This window comes from Dermochelys coriacea, chromosome 5, assembly GCF_009764565.3.
Source record: "Dermochelys coriacea isolate rDerCor1 chromosome 5, rDerCor1.pri.v4, whole genome shotgun sequence".
In the NCBI taxonomy this organism is placed as follows: Eukaryota; Metazoa; Chordata; order Testudines; family Dermochelyidae; genus Dermochelys; species Dermochelys coriacea.
In genome coordinates, this window is record NC_050072.1 from 43,300,548 (window position 1) to 43,319,743 (window position 19,196).

The following is a 19,196-nucleotide window of genomic DNA, read 5'->3' on the forward strand; positions in this document are numbered from 1 at the left end:
GTCCAGTTCCATCAATGCTTCTGGCCTGGTAGAGCATCAGTTTTGAGAAATAATAATCTGCCTAGTCTGTACAATATATGATTTTAAATTACTGCCTTTGCAATAGTGAGTTGCACTCATCCAGCCCAGAGATCACAAAGGCATAGATCACTGTGGCATAGAGCTGTGTAAACTGCAAACACAAGAAACACTGTTCCCTCAAGGCCAGATTCCGCTGCTCTTACAATCACTGTGTTAGTTACTCATTTCAAAGTTAGCCCTGTATCTTTGTTTCCTTCCCGTGTGTGTGTGTGTGTGTGTGTGTGTGTGTGTGTGTGTGGTTTTTTTTTTTTTTGGTTCCCTCATCCAATCTCCATCTGTCTATATTGTATCTTAGGGTTTTGTATTGACTCCTTGTCTCCTGTGAGCTTTCAGCCTAAAAATCTATTTAGCCTCAGATATAAAGATAATGGCAGAAATGAAAAGTGTAAAGAGCAGATAAAAATAAAACTGTGGTGACTTCCAAATTAACCAGCATTATTATTTGCTTTACCCTACAACACAAGTATATTTTCAATAAACTACCACACTCACTGTCTGCACACTTCCCTTCATGAAGCTTTTGAAGCCCATTTGTCTCTATCAATTACATCTTGTTAAAATGTCTTAGTAGTTCAAAACAACTCATGGTATTTTCTTTTCTGATGTTCTCTATTTTGTGAGACCCGATGATCATGTGCGTTCAGATGTGCCAAGTGTAGGTTAATATCATTGTTCTCAATGAGGACTAAGTAAAGCCATGAGATGGGGTACAGGAAATGTGTTGCATTAAGGGTGGTTTATTCTGATTTTTTTAAATTGGACTTGAGCAAACCCTGGGAGTGAAAACGCTTTTAAAAAAACAACAACGTACTACTGTGCTCTACAGCAAAGAAACCCAGAACTCTGTATGCTACAGTAGTCATACTGGAGTGTTTGGGGTGATTGCTGCAAGCCACTGTAATGTGCTTATATAAGGGGAAACGCCAATGGAGTGGGTAGAAGCAGCATGGCAAAAATGTATTAATGGTATAAGAGTCAAGGGGCATGCAAAAGCTGAAGTTAATCATTAAAGATGAACTTGAATTAAACTTGTAGTTATGAAGAGCCCTAAACTTGAGAAAGTTTGTATCTAAGCTTTTTGGCTCAGTTTCTTCTACATAATTAAATAAAATCAGTGACTCAACACTCAACTTCCTCTTTAAACAATGAAGGCCAAAGCCAGGACCTTTACCATGGCTGCAGAGGGTCCCCATGCAGCAAAATGGCATTGCTCCAGATCTAGACCCCGGTGCTCTGGCTATGTAGCCAGGCTGGATACTAGATAGATGTGTAGGAAGAGAGTTGTGGGCAGGGCCCTGGAACAAGCTAACTGAAAAGATTCTCCTATCTCTCAGCTCTGGGGTGGAGGTGAAGGCAAGGAGGCTAAAGACCCCCTGCAGTTCACTCCAGCCATTGGGCTGTAGTAACTTTGTTTGGCAAAGCATCTTCAAAGTCATTACTTGGACAAGAGATGAGCTTGATTGCCCATGAATCCACCCTTCCTAGGTTCTCCAGTTCACATTGAAAGCTCAAAGGAGCTAGCAGAAAATATAAACCAAAATGAAATTAAGGTCTACACTATAGTCTATGACGGTATAATTTATGTCGCTCAGAGGGATGAAAAAAACATTCCCCTTAGCAACATAATTTACACTGACATAAGCACTTATGTGCACAGCACTATGTCAGCAGGAGAGCTTCTCCAGTTGACATAGCTTCTGCTGCTCACGGTGGTGTTTTTTTATGCCAACAGGAGAGCTCTCTCCTGTCAACATAGAGCTTCTTCATCAGATGTGCGGCAGCGTTGTACATACAGACCTGGCCTAAAACAAAGCATATGGGAGCATCTCAGAGAAAAGTATGGGCTATCTCTATAGAACCAATTCAAGACTGGGCCCTGATTCTGCTATGCACTGTATATTGTATAGTCATTTATACCAGTTCAAAGTGGGTGTAAAATGCTACCAAATGACAATGACAGGCAATTTACCCTCATTTTGCACTGGAGTAATTATTAGACAAAGTCTTTAGGGCAATGGAGAATCAGGCCCAAGGTATTTACTCTGAGGAGAGGAAAAATACTCAGAAATTTGTTTGGGGTATGTGGTTATAGAAAGCTGTGAACACAAAAAAGGAGAACAAACAACACATTTGAAGTGGATGGAACTGGGCTTGGTTCTCAAAAGCAAAACAAAGTGGGTTCCAAAAGAGAGAAACAGTGGCCTGGCACATCAGATCCAAATCGCTTGGAGCACTATTTCAATAGCAGTGAAGGGTAAAGGGCCAAGGCTCTGTTTAGCCCCATATTCAGCATCCTAGGTGTGAAGCAAAAGCTAAAGGCATCCTAGTCAAACTGCTTTAGAGAGGAAGAAATGGAAGAAAAAAGCATTGCATTAGAAAACAACTGTAACTCACGAAAGCTTATGCTCAAATAAATTTGTTAGTCTCTAAGGTGCCACAAGTACTCCTTTTCTTTTTGCGAATACAGACTAACACGGCTGCTACTCTGATTTCTGTTATTAGTAACTGTTGTTCTAGGTTCCCTTATTTCTCTGGACCATGGTTGCCATACCCCAATTCATTCTTCTGTATTTTTAATTGCCATTTGTCATCTTTGCTCTGCTCTCCTCTTCCTCATTTCTTTCCCTTTTCTGGGCCCAATCCTGGAATCCTTACACAAACACACAGACCTGAGTAGTCATTTCAGCAATTCACCCATCTATTAATGGTCTGCACAAGACTCTTCATGCCACTAGTCCCACTTCTCCCTTCCACTTGGGCATGGGCAGAATGGCTGCAAGGGAAGCTCTGTGAATGGGGGTATTGTTGGCTGTAGGTCCAAGGGGAGACTACTTGGATGTATACTTACAAGGAGCCAACTGTCCAAACCCCCCACAAAGTGTTACTAGGGGTCTATTTCTGGAACGTCACACACAGCTCTCCATAAACATGTTTTCTGTGGTGTGTGAAGTTCACTGCGGACATGGCAATGTCCCAGCATGATATACATCCTGTCATGTCTTTTTGCTTAACAGAGCTACTGAATCATGAAGAGAACTACAAAAAATTTCTGACGCCCATGTCATAGATCAGAAACACCGATAAGCTTCTAGGTATTGCTGTGTAGGTTTTGTATGTATTTCTATGGTCAAGTTCTCAGTCACATTATAGCACATACTGTACATAGAAAGAGAAGCAGAAAGTGAAGGGAAAGATCCAAGAAAGGTCACATTTATTTTTGTTACTATCTTATATCTTATTCTCTCATTATTGGGAAATGTGTTGCTTTCATAAAAAGTAATTTAACAAGTAAAAAATTACAGTGTAGACTAGAAGAAATTTAACTGCTACAGGATGCAGTTTTTTATCTTCTATTCCCCTCAAAGAAACTTATCTTCACAGATCAAAAGACAAAAGCCAGACTCAGTAGTGTGCTATCTCACATCACCTGTCATACATTCTGTAAAAATCAAAAAGCAAACCTGAAAGCTAAAAGATTTGATTCTAATATGGCAGTGTTTCCTAACAGGGTGTGTGTCAGCAATCCCTCGAGGTCGATCTCTTTCACAGGTGTTTATTTTTTAAAGGTCCTTTGATGAGTGAGGAGTCCAATCCTTGAGGCTCCACAGGCTCATTAGCAGACGTTGCAGGTGGTGTTGGAAGTCAGGGTTGGGCCACAATTACTGCATGACAGTCGTCTGTCTTTTCTTTTTTGACATTTTTTCTGTGACTGGGCAGGGGTGAATGTGGGCTGGTACGGTGTGCTGGTAAGAACTGGCTGCCGGTACCCAACCATATGCAGCCGACATTAAAGTGCTACCGCGGCAGCAGCCAAAGCTCCGGGCCCTTTAATCACCACCAGAGCCCTTGGCAGCACAGGCCAGGCAGCGCGGATGGGCTGGCTGGGGGAGGCTGGCCCCCAGCCCTGCCCCTTCCACCCGAGGCTCCACCCCTTCTGGGGGCCCAGAGCCGGGCCCCCGTACTGGTAAGCGCTTAATGTTACTTTCACCCCTGTGACCAGGTGATTTTCCTCAGAAATGGATGTTGCCACTCTAACAAGTTTTTGCCAGTTATCCCTGTCCTGGGCTACTGTCTCCCAGTATGTGGTGTCATTGCCATATCTCTTGATGTTTACCTTGAGGATGTCTTTAAAATGTTTCTTTTGGCCTCCCCAATTCTTTTCTCCTTTGGTGAGTTGGGCATACAGCAGTTGTTTTGGTAAGCATACATCAGGCATGTGCACACAGTGCCCACTCCACCTCAGCTGGTGCTGGATAATCAGGGCCTCAACACTGAAGATATTGGCCTCTGTGGGGACACTGGCATTAGTGTGGTGATCCTCCCAGTTAATGTTTAGGATCTTCCAAAGAACGTACTGATGCTGGCGTTCCAGGTTTTTCAGATGTTTTCTATATGTCACCCAAGTCTCACAGCTATAGGGGATAGTTGGTATTACCAGTGCTTTATAAACTAAAAGTCTAGTGTGTGTTCTGATGTTGTGATTGCTGAACACATGGCCAGACAGTCTGCCAAAGGCAAGGCTGGCACAGCAGATTCTGTGCTGAATCTATGTCTGCCCTCTGTGAGAGATGGCTGCCAAGTATCTCTGCCAGGCAAAGTATTCTACATATTCCAGTTCTTTGTCAATGTGATCTTCCTTGCTGGGCCTGATGATTGACCGGGAGCTGGCTGGTGGAGAACTTTTGTTTTGTTGATGTTCAGAGTTAGCCCTAGGCTTTTGTAAGCTTCAGAGAAGCAATTAAGGGCTGTTTGTAGAGCCTCCTTTGAATGTGCAACTACAGCTCAATCATCTACATACTGGAGTTCAGTTATTGTTGCCGATATTACTTTTGTTCTGCCACGGAGATTTGAAAGGATGAAGAAATTAACGCCAGTCCAATATTGGATGCCAATGCCCTGTGGCAAATGGTCTTGGATTAACATTTTCATAGCTGCTAAGAAAATGGAGAAAAGGGTGGGTGTCAGTACACAACCCTGTTTTACACCAGTTCGGACCACAAAGTGCTCAGGGTAATGATTAAGAGGTTGTCAGAATTGCTGCTATAAAAATATTTTACTGGGGCTAGAACTGAATTCCACACTAGCCTAAAACTTGAGAGAGTTTTCTTTTTGTATTCTTCACTATGAAAATAGAAGCCTTTACTAAATTATAGCAACAGAGCTTGTTAGTTTGAATGCTTGATTCCATTCTTGTATAGTATCCATACAATGGATTTACATTAAAAAGTAAACTACAGCTGCTAAATAGAGGAGCCATGCTGCTACTGGATATGTCCCCCCACAATTCAAAGTAGCAGCCACAGAAGGGCCCAGAAAGAATTAATGCTGCTTCAAACATTCAAGTTGTTTTCTTAATGCTCCACACTGATCAGATATTCACTTTTATCTATAGAACTCCTCTTTCTACACCCTTGCAGCAGTGCTTTTGGACTCCTGATTGCTCTTGACAGATTAAATAGATTAGAAAAGGCGCCCAAGAATAGAGTTAATAGAATGTAGATGTAATAATTCCTTTCCATCTCTAATTTGTGATTGCATGACCACTGAAACATTTGTTGTAAAATAATTAGTTTAAATAGAATAAAATACCAGGGTGTTAACCAATACACTGCAGTTCTTATTGGCTGAAGGTGACTACATCAGTGCAGTGTAGTTCTAGCTGTTTCAGTCCCAGGATATTAGAGAGACAAGATGCATCCTATACCAGTTGGTCCAATAAAAGATATTACTTCACCCACCTGGTCTCTCCCACATCAGTACAAACCATTTTCTTCTTTTTTGTGGCAGGTTTTCAAAGGGCAGTAATAGACACCAGTTATAAGAAGGGTAGACTGGCCTGTATCTCCACCAAGGACTACTGCTAATAGTGGAAAGACATTTCACCCCATGCCATAAGCTGGCCCCCCTCAAGCCTGGCAGCCCCCGGCTTATAGGATTTCTGGCAGCTGGTCTCTGAACTGTCCTGTAGAGGGTCGGGGAACTAGTAGTCAGAGCAAAGAGTCAAATGAAAAGCAGTGACCGGCACAGCCAAAGAAGACCAATATCATAAAAGTAGCAACACTGAAATGAGTCCAGTTTGATGGGCAAAGGTATGGAAGTAGCTGATATGACTGATATTCTGTGTCTTCAGGAAACACAAAGCACTAGGTATACAACAAAGGTGTTGGGCTTAGATTGCAAACTCTTCTATGTAGGTGACAAAAGAGGGCATAATGTAGTTAGGTGGTAATGAGAATTACTGAGGAAGATGTGTTTCAGAGTAGCAGCCATGTTAGTCTGTATTCTCAAAGTACTTGTGGCACCTTAGAGACTAACACATTTATTTGAGCATAAGCTTTCATGAGCTACCGCTCACTTCATTGGATGCATTTTTTTTTCTCCACTGAATGCATCCAATGAAGTGAGCTGTAGCTCAAGAAAGCTTATGCTCAAATAAATGTGTTAGTTTCTAAGATGCCACAAGTACTCCTTTTCTTTTTGAGGAAGATGGTGTTGAAGTTGTTAGATTAAGTGAGTGAGTGATGGCTATACAGTCCAAGTTAAAGAGTGCATTGTGTCTGTGATATCAGTATATGCACCGCAACAAGGATGTAATGAAGAAGAGGAGAGTCTCCACCAAGACTTGCAGGCACTAGCAAACACAGCAGCCCCTGCTGGTGCTGGGTGATCTGAATGCGCATACAGGCAAGAACGGAGGTGGGGAGTATGAAATGTGTTTTAGGAAAATGCAGCGTTGGCAACTACGAATGAGGAAGGGAAAGCACTACTAGTCATGTGTATTGCAAAACAATGGATAATAGCTAATATATGGTTCCAAAAGAGAGTGACTCATTTGGTTACATACATCAATCAACTTGCAGCAAGTTAAAGAAGTATGGGCTGGATGAATGGACTATAAGGTGGATAGAAAGCTGGCTAGATTGTCGGGCTCAATGGGTAGCGATCAATGGTTCGATGTCTAGTAGTTGGCTGCCAGTATCAAGTGGAGTGCCCCAAGTTCGGTCCTCGGGCCGGTTTTGTTCAATATCTTCATTAATGATCTGGAGGGGTGTGGATTGCACCCTCAGCAAGTTTGCAGATGACCCTAAACTGGGAGGAGTGGTAGATATACTGGAGGGTAGGGATAGGATACAGAGGGACCTAGACAAATTAGAGGATTGGGCCAAAAGAAATCTGATGAGGTTCAACAAGGACAAGTGCAGAGTCCTGCATTTAGGATGGAAGAATCCCATGCACCGCTACAGACTAGGGACCAAATGACTAGGCAGCAGTTTTGCAGAAAAGGACCTAGGGGTTAAAGTGGACGAGAAGCTGGATATGGGTCAACGGTGTGCCGTTGTTGCCAAGAAGGCCAATGGAATTTTGGGATGTAGAAGAGGGGCATTGCCAGCAGATCGAGGGACGTGATTGTTCCCCTCTATTCGACATTGGTGAGGCCTCATCTGGAGTACTGTGTCCAGTTTTGGGCCCCACACTACAAGAAGGATGTGGAAAAATTGGAAAGTGTCCAGCGGAGGGCAACAAAAATGATTAGGGGACTGGAAGCATGACTTATGAGGAGAGGCTGAGGGAACTGGGATTGTTTAGTCTGCAGAAGAGAAGAATGAGGGGGGATTTGATAGCTGCTTTCAACTACCTGAAAGGGGGTTCCAAAGAGGATGGATCTAGACTGTTCTCAGTGGTAGCAGATCACAGAATGAGGAGTAATGGTCTAAGTTGCAGTGGGGGAGGTTTAGGTTACATATTAGGAAAAACTTTTTCACTAGGAGGATAGTGAAACACTGGAATGAGTTACCTAGGGAGGTGGTGGAGTCTCCTTCCTTAGAAGTTTTTAAGGTCAGGCTTGACAAAGCCCTGGCTGGGATGATTTAGTTGGGGACTGGTCCTGCTTTGAGCAGGGGGTTGGACTAGATGACCTCCTGAAGTCCCTTCCAACCCTGATATTCTATGATTCTATGATGATCAATGGTGGAAACAAAAGCCAGATTGTTCTGATGTTCCTGAAGGAATCTCAAAGGACTCAGTGGAGTTATGGACTGCAAGTGATACCTAGTGAAATGCTAACAGTGCAACACAAACCTCTTGTAGCAAAGATTGTGGTACAGTGTTGGACAAGGGGAAAACTAAGCTTAAAAAAAATGTAAGTACCGGAAGTTATGGGGAAATGTGGCACAGAGGTGTGCAAGCAGTATAGAATAAGTATCCGAAAACAAATTTGGCATCAGCAGAAGAAGAGTGGAATCACCTCAAAGGAACACAGATAGTGGCAGTGGAAGAGATTTGTGGATGATGCAGATGAGGAAAGCCAAGGGAAAGAGAGGAGGGGTTGTGAACTGATGAAATACAAGTAGCGAAATGAAACAAGAAAATCCTGTGTTTAAAAAAAATAAATTCATTTATTTTTGAGTGTGAATGAAAATGACAAAAAAGAAGCAAAGCAAGTTACCATGTGGGCTATGAAGAAGCCCAAAGAGTATCCTAGATGATTTGTGTGCTGAGCATGTAAATGACTCACAGCTGGCTGCCAAAAGATCTATAAGCATTGCAAAAATGACACACAAAGAGAAGGATGGTTAACAACTTGAAAATAATGTTCAGGAGAGACTGTTAGGAATACCTGAACAACTGAAGGAGAGAGAGAAAAACAATACTTGAGAACCTCTTATATGAGATAAACCCCTTTAGACTGGATTTGCCAAAATGAGATCCTAATGAGGTGCCTGAACCTGACATAAACAGAAGAGGAGGTGAGAAAGGCAGTTCAGGAAATTAAGAACAGTAAGGTAGATGAGCAGAGTTGTTAAAACCATATAGTGAGAAAAGAAAATTCCTGAAGATTGGTGCAAGTCTATCCCGGTCCCAGTACATAAGAAGGGAAGCATCCATGAAACTACTGAGGGATAAAGCTATTGTTGCATGGGATGAAAATAGTGGCACATAGCTAGGATTAGAAGAATGGTGGAAGCCCTTCTTGAGCAAGACCAGTTCGACTTTAAGAAAAGATGAGGAACCACAGATGACATGTTTGTAATTTGGCAAGTGATAGAAAAGCAGCTAGAATCTCAACAGCATAACTTCTAGGCTTTTATAGACTTAGAAAAGGCATATGATAAAGTGGATAAAAGGCTGCTCATACCAGTGCTGAGGAAATAGGGAATGTCTGAGGATTTATAACTATGGTGAATGCCCTATATACATCCCCTAAAACAGTGATGTGAATATGTTTTGGAATGACAAATTCCTTTGAAGTGAAAGTTGGACTGCACCAGGTTGGCCCTAAATCCGTTGTTGTTTATCATACTGATGGACTATGTCTACAGGAAGATCCCAATGGGAAAAGGTAAGAAGCTACTATATGCAGATGACATAGCAATAAGGACACCCTCAAAAGCAGACTTAGAGGAAATAGTGAACCAGAGGCAAACACAGCTAAACTGGCATGGATGAAAATGAGCATGACTAAGACTGAGGCTGTGTGGGTCTGTGCCAAATGGAAATTGGACATAGAGATTAATGGAGTGAGACTAAATCAAACTGTAGTACCTTGGCACCTGGGTCTTGGAAGACAATGAGCTTGAAGATAAGATACAATCCAGACTGGGGAGTGCTGGAAGAGCATGGAACTGTCAGCAGATCGGGTCATAGGCAGTCAAGCCTAATGGTCTGAGTCTCAATGCCAAAGCCAAGGGTTGAGGCAGAGGCAGAGTCTGGTGTCACAGCCAAGGGTTGAAACCAGGTGTCAGGGAAGGCAGGAGCAAGGCTGGAACAGGATGAGAACAAGGCTGGGTGCAGGGCAGGATCTGGGCTGGAACTGTGGAAGAGCAGGAGCAGGGCATGGAGAGATGAGCAAAAGGAGGCAGAGACACAATGGGCCGGTGTGTTGAGCAGCCAGTGAACTACTGCTGCTGCTAGGTTTAAGAACAGGCCTGCTGGCTTCAATAGCCAATCAAGCTGGGTGGTCCATTAGGCAGTCCAGCTGGTTTTGTTACGGCAACAGAAGTGCTAAGCAAGTGCAGCAGAGGGCCTCGATCCTGACAGGAATAATGTCTCAGGGGTTGTATGACTAGTGTATGCCACTGAGATGAAAAGCCTAACTGTACAGAATAATGATGTTCCTTGCAATGCTGTATGGTGCAGAAACATGGGCAATAAAGAGATGGCAGGCTCATTGTCTACAGGAGTTTGAATGAGATGTCTTTGCACTGTAAGTGGAATTAAATTGAGACAGATTTCAAAATGAAAGTATTAGGGTGGAAATCAAAGTCCATGATGTGGCTGACATATATCACGGAATCAAAATGTAAACCGTAATCATTATATTATCTAAGTTCCCAGACATGTAGACTTCAAAACGTTACAACAGAAAAAATACAAAACCACTACAGAAATTAAAATAACTCATCACACAAGGATCAGAACTCCACAACAGAACTTCCTGCAGCTTGGCTGACACAGCACAGTTTGGTTTTAACTATGCCAATTTTTTCAAATATGGCTACTTAAAACCAGACGTTTATATCCAAAATTAGATATGTCTGCAGAGCACTTACAACTCCAATTGATTTATCATTTGTATTCAATGTATTCAACACCTCTGAAAACCAGGCCACTTATTTAGGTGTCAAAATGCGATGCACATGTTAAAGAACACTTCAAAACCCAAATTTGAAAAGGTTGGTTCCAATATCTAGGCCATGTATGAAGAATTCATCCTCGATAGGACTTGAGCCAAAGATTTTAGATTCAAAAGCAGCAGATCTGTCACTACAAAGATAAAGGAAATCACTCATTAGTTAGCTGTATTAGGATTAGGGTTATATTGTCTTTCAAGCTTTTAGGTACTAGAAAGTGAGACCATTAGAACTGCAGCAGATATGGGCCTGGGCCTATATTCTTTGTATACAAAATGAAAAACAAGGCGTACAGCTTCCTATTAAAAAACACGTTCCTTTTTGCATCTCTTATACTTTACGATTAGGGCTGCACACAATATTTGAATCAATCATTTATACAACATCCCATGTCGAGTTCAAATTATATATATTTTTCATTTACAGTCAGTACAGTGTGAATGGGATCTATGTTAGAAATATTTGTTTCTGTTATACTGTAAGAGAGCATAAGAATGTAAGAGCGGCCATACTAGGTCAGACTAAAGGTCCATCTAGCCCAGTATCCTGTCTTCTGACAGTGGCCAATGCCAGGTGCCACCGAGGAAATGAACAGACCAGGTAACCATCAAGTGACCCATCCCCTGTTGCCCATTCCCAGCTTCTGACAAACAGAGGCTAGGGACACCATCCCTGCCCATCCTGGCTGATTTTTTGAACCCTTTCATAGTCTTGGCCTTCACAACATCCTCTGGCAAGGAGTTCCACAGACTGACTGTGCATTGTATGAAAAAATACTGCCTTTTGTTTGTTTTAAATCTGCTGCCTATTAATTTCATTTGGTGACTCCTAGTTCTTGTGTTATGAGAAGGAGTAAATAACACTTCCTTATTTACTTTCTCCAGAGAACTATCACAATGACTCCAAGATCTCTTTCTTGAGTGGTAACAGCTAATTTAGACCCCATACTTTTATATGTATAGTTAGGATTATGTTTTCCAATGCGCATTACTTTGCATTTATCAATATTGAATTTCATTTGCCATTTTGACAGGTTTCAGAGTAGCAGCCGTGTCAGTCTGTATTCACAAAAAGAAGAGGAGTACTTGTGGCACCTTAGAGACTAACAAATTTATTTGAGCATAAGCTTTCGTGAGCTACAGCTCACTTCATCAGATGCATTCAGTGGAAAATACAGTGGGGAGATTTATATACATAGAGAACATGAAACAATGGGTGTTACCATACACACAACGAGAGTGATCACTTAAGGTGAGCTATTACCAGCAGGAAAGCGGAGGCGGGGGTAGCTTTTTGTAGTGATAATCGAGGTGGACCACTGTGCCTCAGACGTTCTTGTCAACTGCTAGAAATGGCCCACCTTGATTATCACTACAAATGGTTCCCCCTCCCCCCCGCTCTCCTGCTGGTAATAGCTCACCTTAAGTGATCACTCTGGTTACAGTGTGTATGGTAACACCCATTTTTTCATGTTCTCTATGTATATAAATCTCCCCACTGTATTTTCCACTGAATGCATCCGATGAAGTGAGCTGTAGCTCACGAAAGCTTATGCTCAAATAAATTTGTTAGTCTCTAACGTGCCACAAGTACTCCTTTTCTATTTGCCATTTTGTTGCCCCGTCACCCAGTTTTGAGAAATCCTTTTGTATGTCTTTGCAGTCTGCCTGGGTCTTAACTATCTTGAGTAGTTTTCAGAGTAGCAGCCGTGTTAGTCTGTATTCGCAAAAAGAAAAGGAGTACTTGTGGCACCTTAGAGACTAACAAATTTATTTGAGCATAAGCTTTCGTGAGCTACAGCTCACTTCATCAGAAGAAGTGAGCTGTAGCTCATGAAAGCTTATGCTCAAATAAATTTGTTAGTCTCTAAGGTGCCAAAAGTACTCCTCTTCTTTTTGAGTAGTTTTGTATCATCTGCAAATTTTGCCACCTCACTGTTTACTTTTCCCATATCATTTATAGACAGTATAAGCTATTTCTTCCTCTTCTTTTTCACTACTTTCCTCCTCCAGTACATGAAAGGTGCCATGACAATGTGGCTGCTTTTTTTCATGGTTTTGTATATCTGCTTTCTTGGTTTTGTTTCAGCATGCTCCGTAAATGTGACATTTTTCATTTTTAAATATGCAGACTATTGAGGTATGTTTGCCTCCACAGTGATACCACTCTCTGCTAGCTGGTTGGATCTGTTTCCCAGGTTGCCTTGCAATTTTGTGCACAGTACAATCTGTTTTCTGTGTACTATTTCCATCTCCACAGGCTACCATGGCTTGTGATGGGTGTATAAATTCCATACCAGAGCTGAAGGGGTTAAGTTGCAAATCTGAGCCCAGGCGGTCCTGTCCCGCCCCACCTGCAGAGCATACTCCAGCTGGAGCTCAAAAGGGAGCCACACAGAAAGGGCCTGCAGATTGTGGGGACTTAAGACATGATAAAAATGGAAAGTGATTAAAGCAATTCTTTTAAGAGAATAATTTAATAATATTAAATGATGGAGCACCTACCAGGTTCAGTACAGCAGATGGAAGCTTCTCATGCCTGGATCTAGGAATAGCTTCTAGTACCACAGAAAGTAAATACAACTGGGAAATTTACAGAGAGGAGGGAATGGGTAGTGACCACTTCCCGACATTAATTACATTATCAAGGCAAAGAAAATACCGAAGACAAGGATAATATCCCAACTTGGAATCTAAAAAAAGCAAACTGGAAACTCGTTAGAAACAAAAGTGAGGAAATATGCGAATGAGCAATGTATAAATGAAGATACTTAGGAATTCTGCTGTAAGGGAGTCATAAAGAAAGCCAGCCTAGCTATTCTTAGGATACCAACACTACTTAAAGATAGGAAAAATGTTCCATGATGGAACAAGGAATGAAATGGTAATTAGGAAAAGGAATAAGGCATGCAAGATAGCAAAAACATTCCTTAAATAGCAAGGACTTAATGAAATATAAAAGAAGTAAGGCAGTTGCACAAAGGACTATAATAGAGCAGGTTTCAGAGCAAAGAGAGAAAGCTGGAGAACATACTGCGGGAAAGTAAATAAAGATACCATTACAGCAGAGGTATATAAACAAATTAGGAAAATCAATGGAATAAAGAGTAAGAGCCATGTAATACCAAGCCTTGCAGTTGTAGGGCATAGAGTAATACGCTCCAACAAAAAAAAAAAAGTGAAAATTCTGGCCACCATGTTTCAAATAGTCAGTAAGGATGAGGATCAGAGGACAGAAATTAGAGAGAGGAAAAGGACATTCTTTAAGGATAATTCTGAGAGGATGAAGAGGTGGGAGAAGGATGTGGATTTAAAACTCCAAAAAGTGATAATAAGGAGCAAAAGCACCACACCGGACAAGGTAAAAATAAGCTTTAAAATGCTTAAACACCTAAGTGAAGAAAGCTTGAGGATGATGCTAAAATTATATAATAACATATGGCAAAAAGGTGAAATACTTAAAAATCAATGATGTACTTAAGAGAAATGCAGAATGGGGAAGCAGGTGGGACTCCAAATTCTATGTAGACAAAACTAAGAGGATGATCTTTACAAGTAGGAAAATCCAAAAAGATGTAAAGTTATATCTATATGACCAACAGATAAATATAGCAAAAAATTACAAATTCTCAAGTGTGATGTTTGATAACAAGCTCACTTACAGGGACCATACTAAAAATATTAAAGATAGTGCAAAGGTAGAATTAACTTACTTAAAAGTATCCTTGGAATATCCTAAGGAATGAATAAGAAAATGGTGGCAATGTTATACAGAACACTAATTAGACCAATTATTGTGTATGGATGCCAAGCCTTTGGATCAGCATTGAGCACAAATCTCAGAAAACTAGACTATATTGAAGCACAGGCATTGTGTATCACACGTTGTGCCTTCATTACTACGCCTCCATCTGAACTACAGATAGCAGATGGTGAAATCACTTTTAGAATGAAACTCTGACTTAACCTTTTGGGCTAAAGTACTAGGTAATAGTGAAGATGACAACACAAAGCTAATATATGATGATTGCTGGGAATTAAGTAGAAGCCAGGTCGGACAACAACAACAAAAATCAAAATTCGCCATGTAAGTAGGGTACAGAAGTGGATAAAAGATTTTAATTCTTAATTAAATTTAATTCTTAATTAAATCTTTATTTATGGGAAAATATCCTAACTTTGGAACATTTACCCTGAGGTAGACAGGGAATTGTATAATGAAATAAATAAAAGAAGACTGAAAAATATACAAGATACAGCAAATCAATATATTTGTGATCAGTGGGGACACTATTGCCAAATATATACAGATAGCTCCATAGAGAGGAAGTTTTCTGCATGCCTTCACTTGGATTCAAGAAAGCCAGTAGGTTCATTCTGTATCCACCCTTATGGCTGAGCTACAAGGCATTATGCTACACTACATTGGGCTTTAGATGTGTGGCCAGCTGCTGTGGCCATCCTCTCTGACACCTTATCAGGGCTGCAGGCAATTTACAGTGGTAAGTCAGACACAGAAATGATATTCTTAATAAAGTATTAGCGCTAACAACTGAACTGGTGCAGTTGGATATAACCATAGTAATAGCATGGATTTTGTGTATATAGGGATCACAGGCAACAAATTGGAAGACTGTAGCGAGGTGGATTTGCTTGGGTCCAGAGGGGTTTAAAACAGCCCTGAGGGAGGGCTGTTGCAGAAGAAAGGAAGAGGGGCTGATTGGGGAAGCAGCCTCAGCTGGGGGCCATGGCCTAATCAGGGCCCATCTGGCTCTATAAAGGCTGTGAGCCAGAAGCCCTGAGAGAATCTCTCTCTATCTTGAGAGAGAGCAGGGCCTGGCTGCAGGGGCTTAACCAAGTATCTGGAGGGGAGCAGGGCTGCAGATAGGCCAAGGGAGCTCGGGAGCTCTGGCCTAGGAAAGCCCCAGGCTGGGGCTGGTAAGGTATGGGGGTTGCAGGGGCAGCCATGGGTAGGCAGAGGTAGCAGACTCAAACCCAGCCTTGCCTGTGATGAGTGGCTTATACTGCAGTCTGCCCCAGGGTGTGGGGACTAGCTGGTGGCTGGCAGGAGCCTACACTGAGGCGAGGTAGGGATAGTGGGTGGGGGGTTCCCTGGAAGGGGGAGATCCAGAACTGTGGGGTACTGCCAGGTGACAAGACCCAGTGAAAGGGGCACTAGGGTCCTGGGAGGAACACGGGCGCTAGCAGCAAGGTGAGACACTGGCTGACAGAGGGTGCTGTGGAGGCTGGAATGCTAACTTCCCTGAGATGACCAGCAGGAGGTTCTGCTGGTGGGTCTGCGCCTGGTTACACAGACAAATGGGCAAAAGTGCTATTAATCATGAACAGATTGACCTAGGAATCCCCTTAAGAAAACTGGAATTTAAATATCTAATCAAAATGAGCTAAGGAAGGAATGGCAGGAGGCAAAAAAACAAAGGGGAAACATTTTTGAGAATTATGCCCAACAGTTGATATAATCTAAGGAATACTAATACTAAGTGAGGAAAAGCAAAGTGGCTTTATTTAGAATTCTAATAGGGCATTGTGGATTAAATAGTAATTTATTTCTAACTTAATATGCACGAAGATGGATTATGTGTAACACGTATGGTCCAGGAAATGATAGAGCATATCCTTTGAGACTGTAAAGATTGTACCTGGGAAAGGAGGAATTTATAGAAAAAAAAATTCAGAGGCCTTAAACTAACACAACTTTCTTTGCAATGTCTATCAAGAATACAAGGAAAATGGGGGCCCAGAAGAAAAAGCTCTTCTATAGTTCTTCAGGAAAACTGGGAAAAGTGTGAAACTCTACTGGTATGTATAAACCGCTGTTAGACACCTGCAGTTGGCTGGTGCCAGTTGATTCAGGATTATGGTGCTCGGGTTGTGTGGCTGTTTAAATGAGGTGTAGATGTTCTGGCTTGGGCTGCAGCCTGAGCTCTGGGACTCTCTCCCATCTCACAGGGTCCTTGAATCCGAGTCAGCTGGCATGGGCCTGCGGTTGTGTTTTTAATTGCCGTGTAGATTATCCTAAATCATGAAAAAGATACAAAGTATAGTGCGTGGCTGTCTCAGATTCAGGAAATGAGTTGCTATGCCACAAAACTGAAGGAGGAAGAGAGGCCTGACAGGGCAGGGAGAAAGATATACCCTGAGAGTTCCTGAAGAGGGATGTCTCAAAAATCTTTCCCTGGGAGGAAAAAGCCTTCCACTGAGCCCAGAGGGGCTAAAGGCCCCGCCTTTTCTTATTCTCCTTTTCTTTGCTATTGCATCAAACTGTAAGACTTTGAGAGGGTAGTGAGTGGCCTAGGGAGGTAGCCTAAAGGCACTCCTGGTACTGGACATTGCTGCTTCTCGTGGGGCTCTGGGCCAGAGCCTAGGGGGGCCTGGGCTCCCCTACCAATCACCTTGTTACGGAGGGTATGAAAACTCTCCCTTTCAGACTCTCCCATGTGCAAACCCACAGAGGGTAAATACTTTGCAAATCCCATGGCTGGGACCTAAGCGGACTGAAGGTCCTTCCCTGTTCCCCACCTTTGAAAAGGTATGGGACCCACTGTCTTTCTTGGGACTCTGTTACCCTGGAGAGGGATACAGCTAACTGGTGACCTGACTGGAGGATCAGGTTGACGCCCACCAAAAGGCAGACTGCCATGAGATGTGACAATGGTCAGTGAGAGACACTGAAGGTGGGGCGAATAGAGACCTAGTACCCTAACCACTAGGGGACACTACGAGTGAGCACAGCTCATCACAATCCTATACATTTTTATTTGAAGATTCCATAGCCTGGACCAATTTCCAAGCTGTTTCAAATGATAACTGTGTTTCAGACAGTAATCTCTTTTGCATTTTGTCATCAATAATTAATGTGCAAACTAATTAGCTCTTGGCATCTGTGTCAGAGTTAACCATAATTACAATCTTAAGAGAACTTCCTCACAAATTCTTTCCTGTCACAAATTCTTCTACAGTGTCCCTGGATTTCTTCAACCAAGAGCTAAACTTAAATTATCTCGCTGCTTCATTGGGTGTTCGGTTGAAATGTTTTACCAGATTTGCTACCTCCATCAAAAGTTTTTATTTCCAGGCTTTTCAGTGCTTAACAGGTTTCTGGTTAAACTGTAAGTCTTGGCCCCTATGCTGCTGAGTGTGATTTTCTTCTTATCTTCATCTGTAATATTACTAGCAATGAATAAATAAGATAATATTTTGCAGCGTTTTTCCCAAGTTTTGTGTTGCTGATTAAATGGTGAAATGTCCCAAATGTTGCAGCCATTTCCCTTGTATTTGTAGGGGTGTCTAGGCCTTATCTACAGATAACTTCCAGACCTATTTTTCTTTTTCATTCTTGTGAGTTTGGCTCCACCTTGTTGCCGTATCTTGTAGTGTAAACCAGCTGTACAACTTCTTTAAGTATTAATAATCCTTTTATTCAGGCAGCAATAGCATTTTCTCAGTTGCTGACAACACAACCTTACACATTTTTGTTTATCTCCTACAACCCCTAGATAGCAAATTCCTGGGGGTGAAAGTCATTCTTGTGAAGAGGACCAGCACAAGAGATGTGCAACCCACTTACACCCAAATCTGAGGAATTGAATGGGCTTTAAGTAATGTATGCCTTGTGCTGGCCCTTTGCACAAGGTGAGTTTCACCTGATGTGTAAATGTGGAGGGGTGAATATTTTGAACTTTTTTTGTCAGAACTCCTTGCCTATCAGGAGAACTCAGTTTCATTTTGAAATTATCATATTATAGTGACACCTGTTGGCAAAGATCCTTATTTTAATAGAGAACATGCATTTTCAGCACAATACCATTAAACCAAATGCAGTAAGACATACATTGGGACAGATAGTGATGGGTAGTGATAATACAAAAGACTCATATTTATTAGAAATATCAGAAGAAAATAAAAAGCACTGCTGTAAGGAGAGACCTCTAGAGCAAAATGTTGTTTTATATTAGCTTTTTTAGGGACATGGACCAAGACTTGCTCAGGCCCTTCAAGTCAAAGTGAGGATCTCTGCAGTGAGTTGAACTCCACTGTCAGAGAGGTAGGAAGTTTAAGCCTCATATTGGGCAACTTTTTTTTTTTTCTAAAAAAAATTGTTTTAGGGAAATCCTTCTTTCTAGGTTTTAAGGTATTTGCTTTTAGTTCTTAGCTCTTACAGATTAAAATTTTCCCCTAATATCTGCCTATGGGAGGCCAGGGAAGGAGGGGTAGAGAGTCAGGTGGAAGAAGAAACAATGCCTTATAATCCTAGAAGGACTAGTTCCTTTTAAGAAGTCTAACATTTAAAAAAGATAATTACGGACTTTATTTCCTTTCCCCAGGAAAGGAAACACCACTAGGTGTCACTAAGTGTCAGGAGTACTTTAATACTGTTAGTTTAGGAAGGACTAAAAGCCCCACATACCACTAATATTTTCTCTCTCGGTCTCTCATTTGCAAGTAACATCTGTACTGTATAATC

At 41.8% G+C, this 19,196-nt stretch overlaps 1 long non-coding RNA gene across 1 annotated transcript; it reads left to right on the top strand.

The window, feature by feature from the left end:
* Positions 1-15,519: 15,519 nt before the first annotated feature.
* LOC119856023 lies at positions 15,520-17,939 on the top strand. Its single transcript, XR_005293122.1, has 3 exons — positions 15,520-15,654; positions 16,450-16,531; positions 17,692-17,939. It is a non-coding gene; the product is annotated as an uncharacterized LOC119856023 (long non-coding RNA).
* The last annotated feature ends 1,257 nt before the right edge of the window (positions 17,940-19,196 follow it).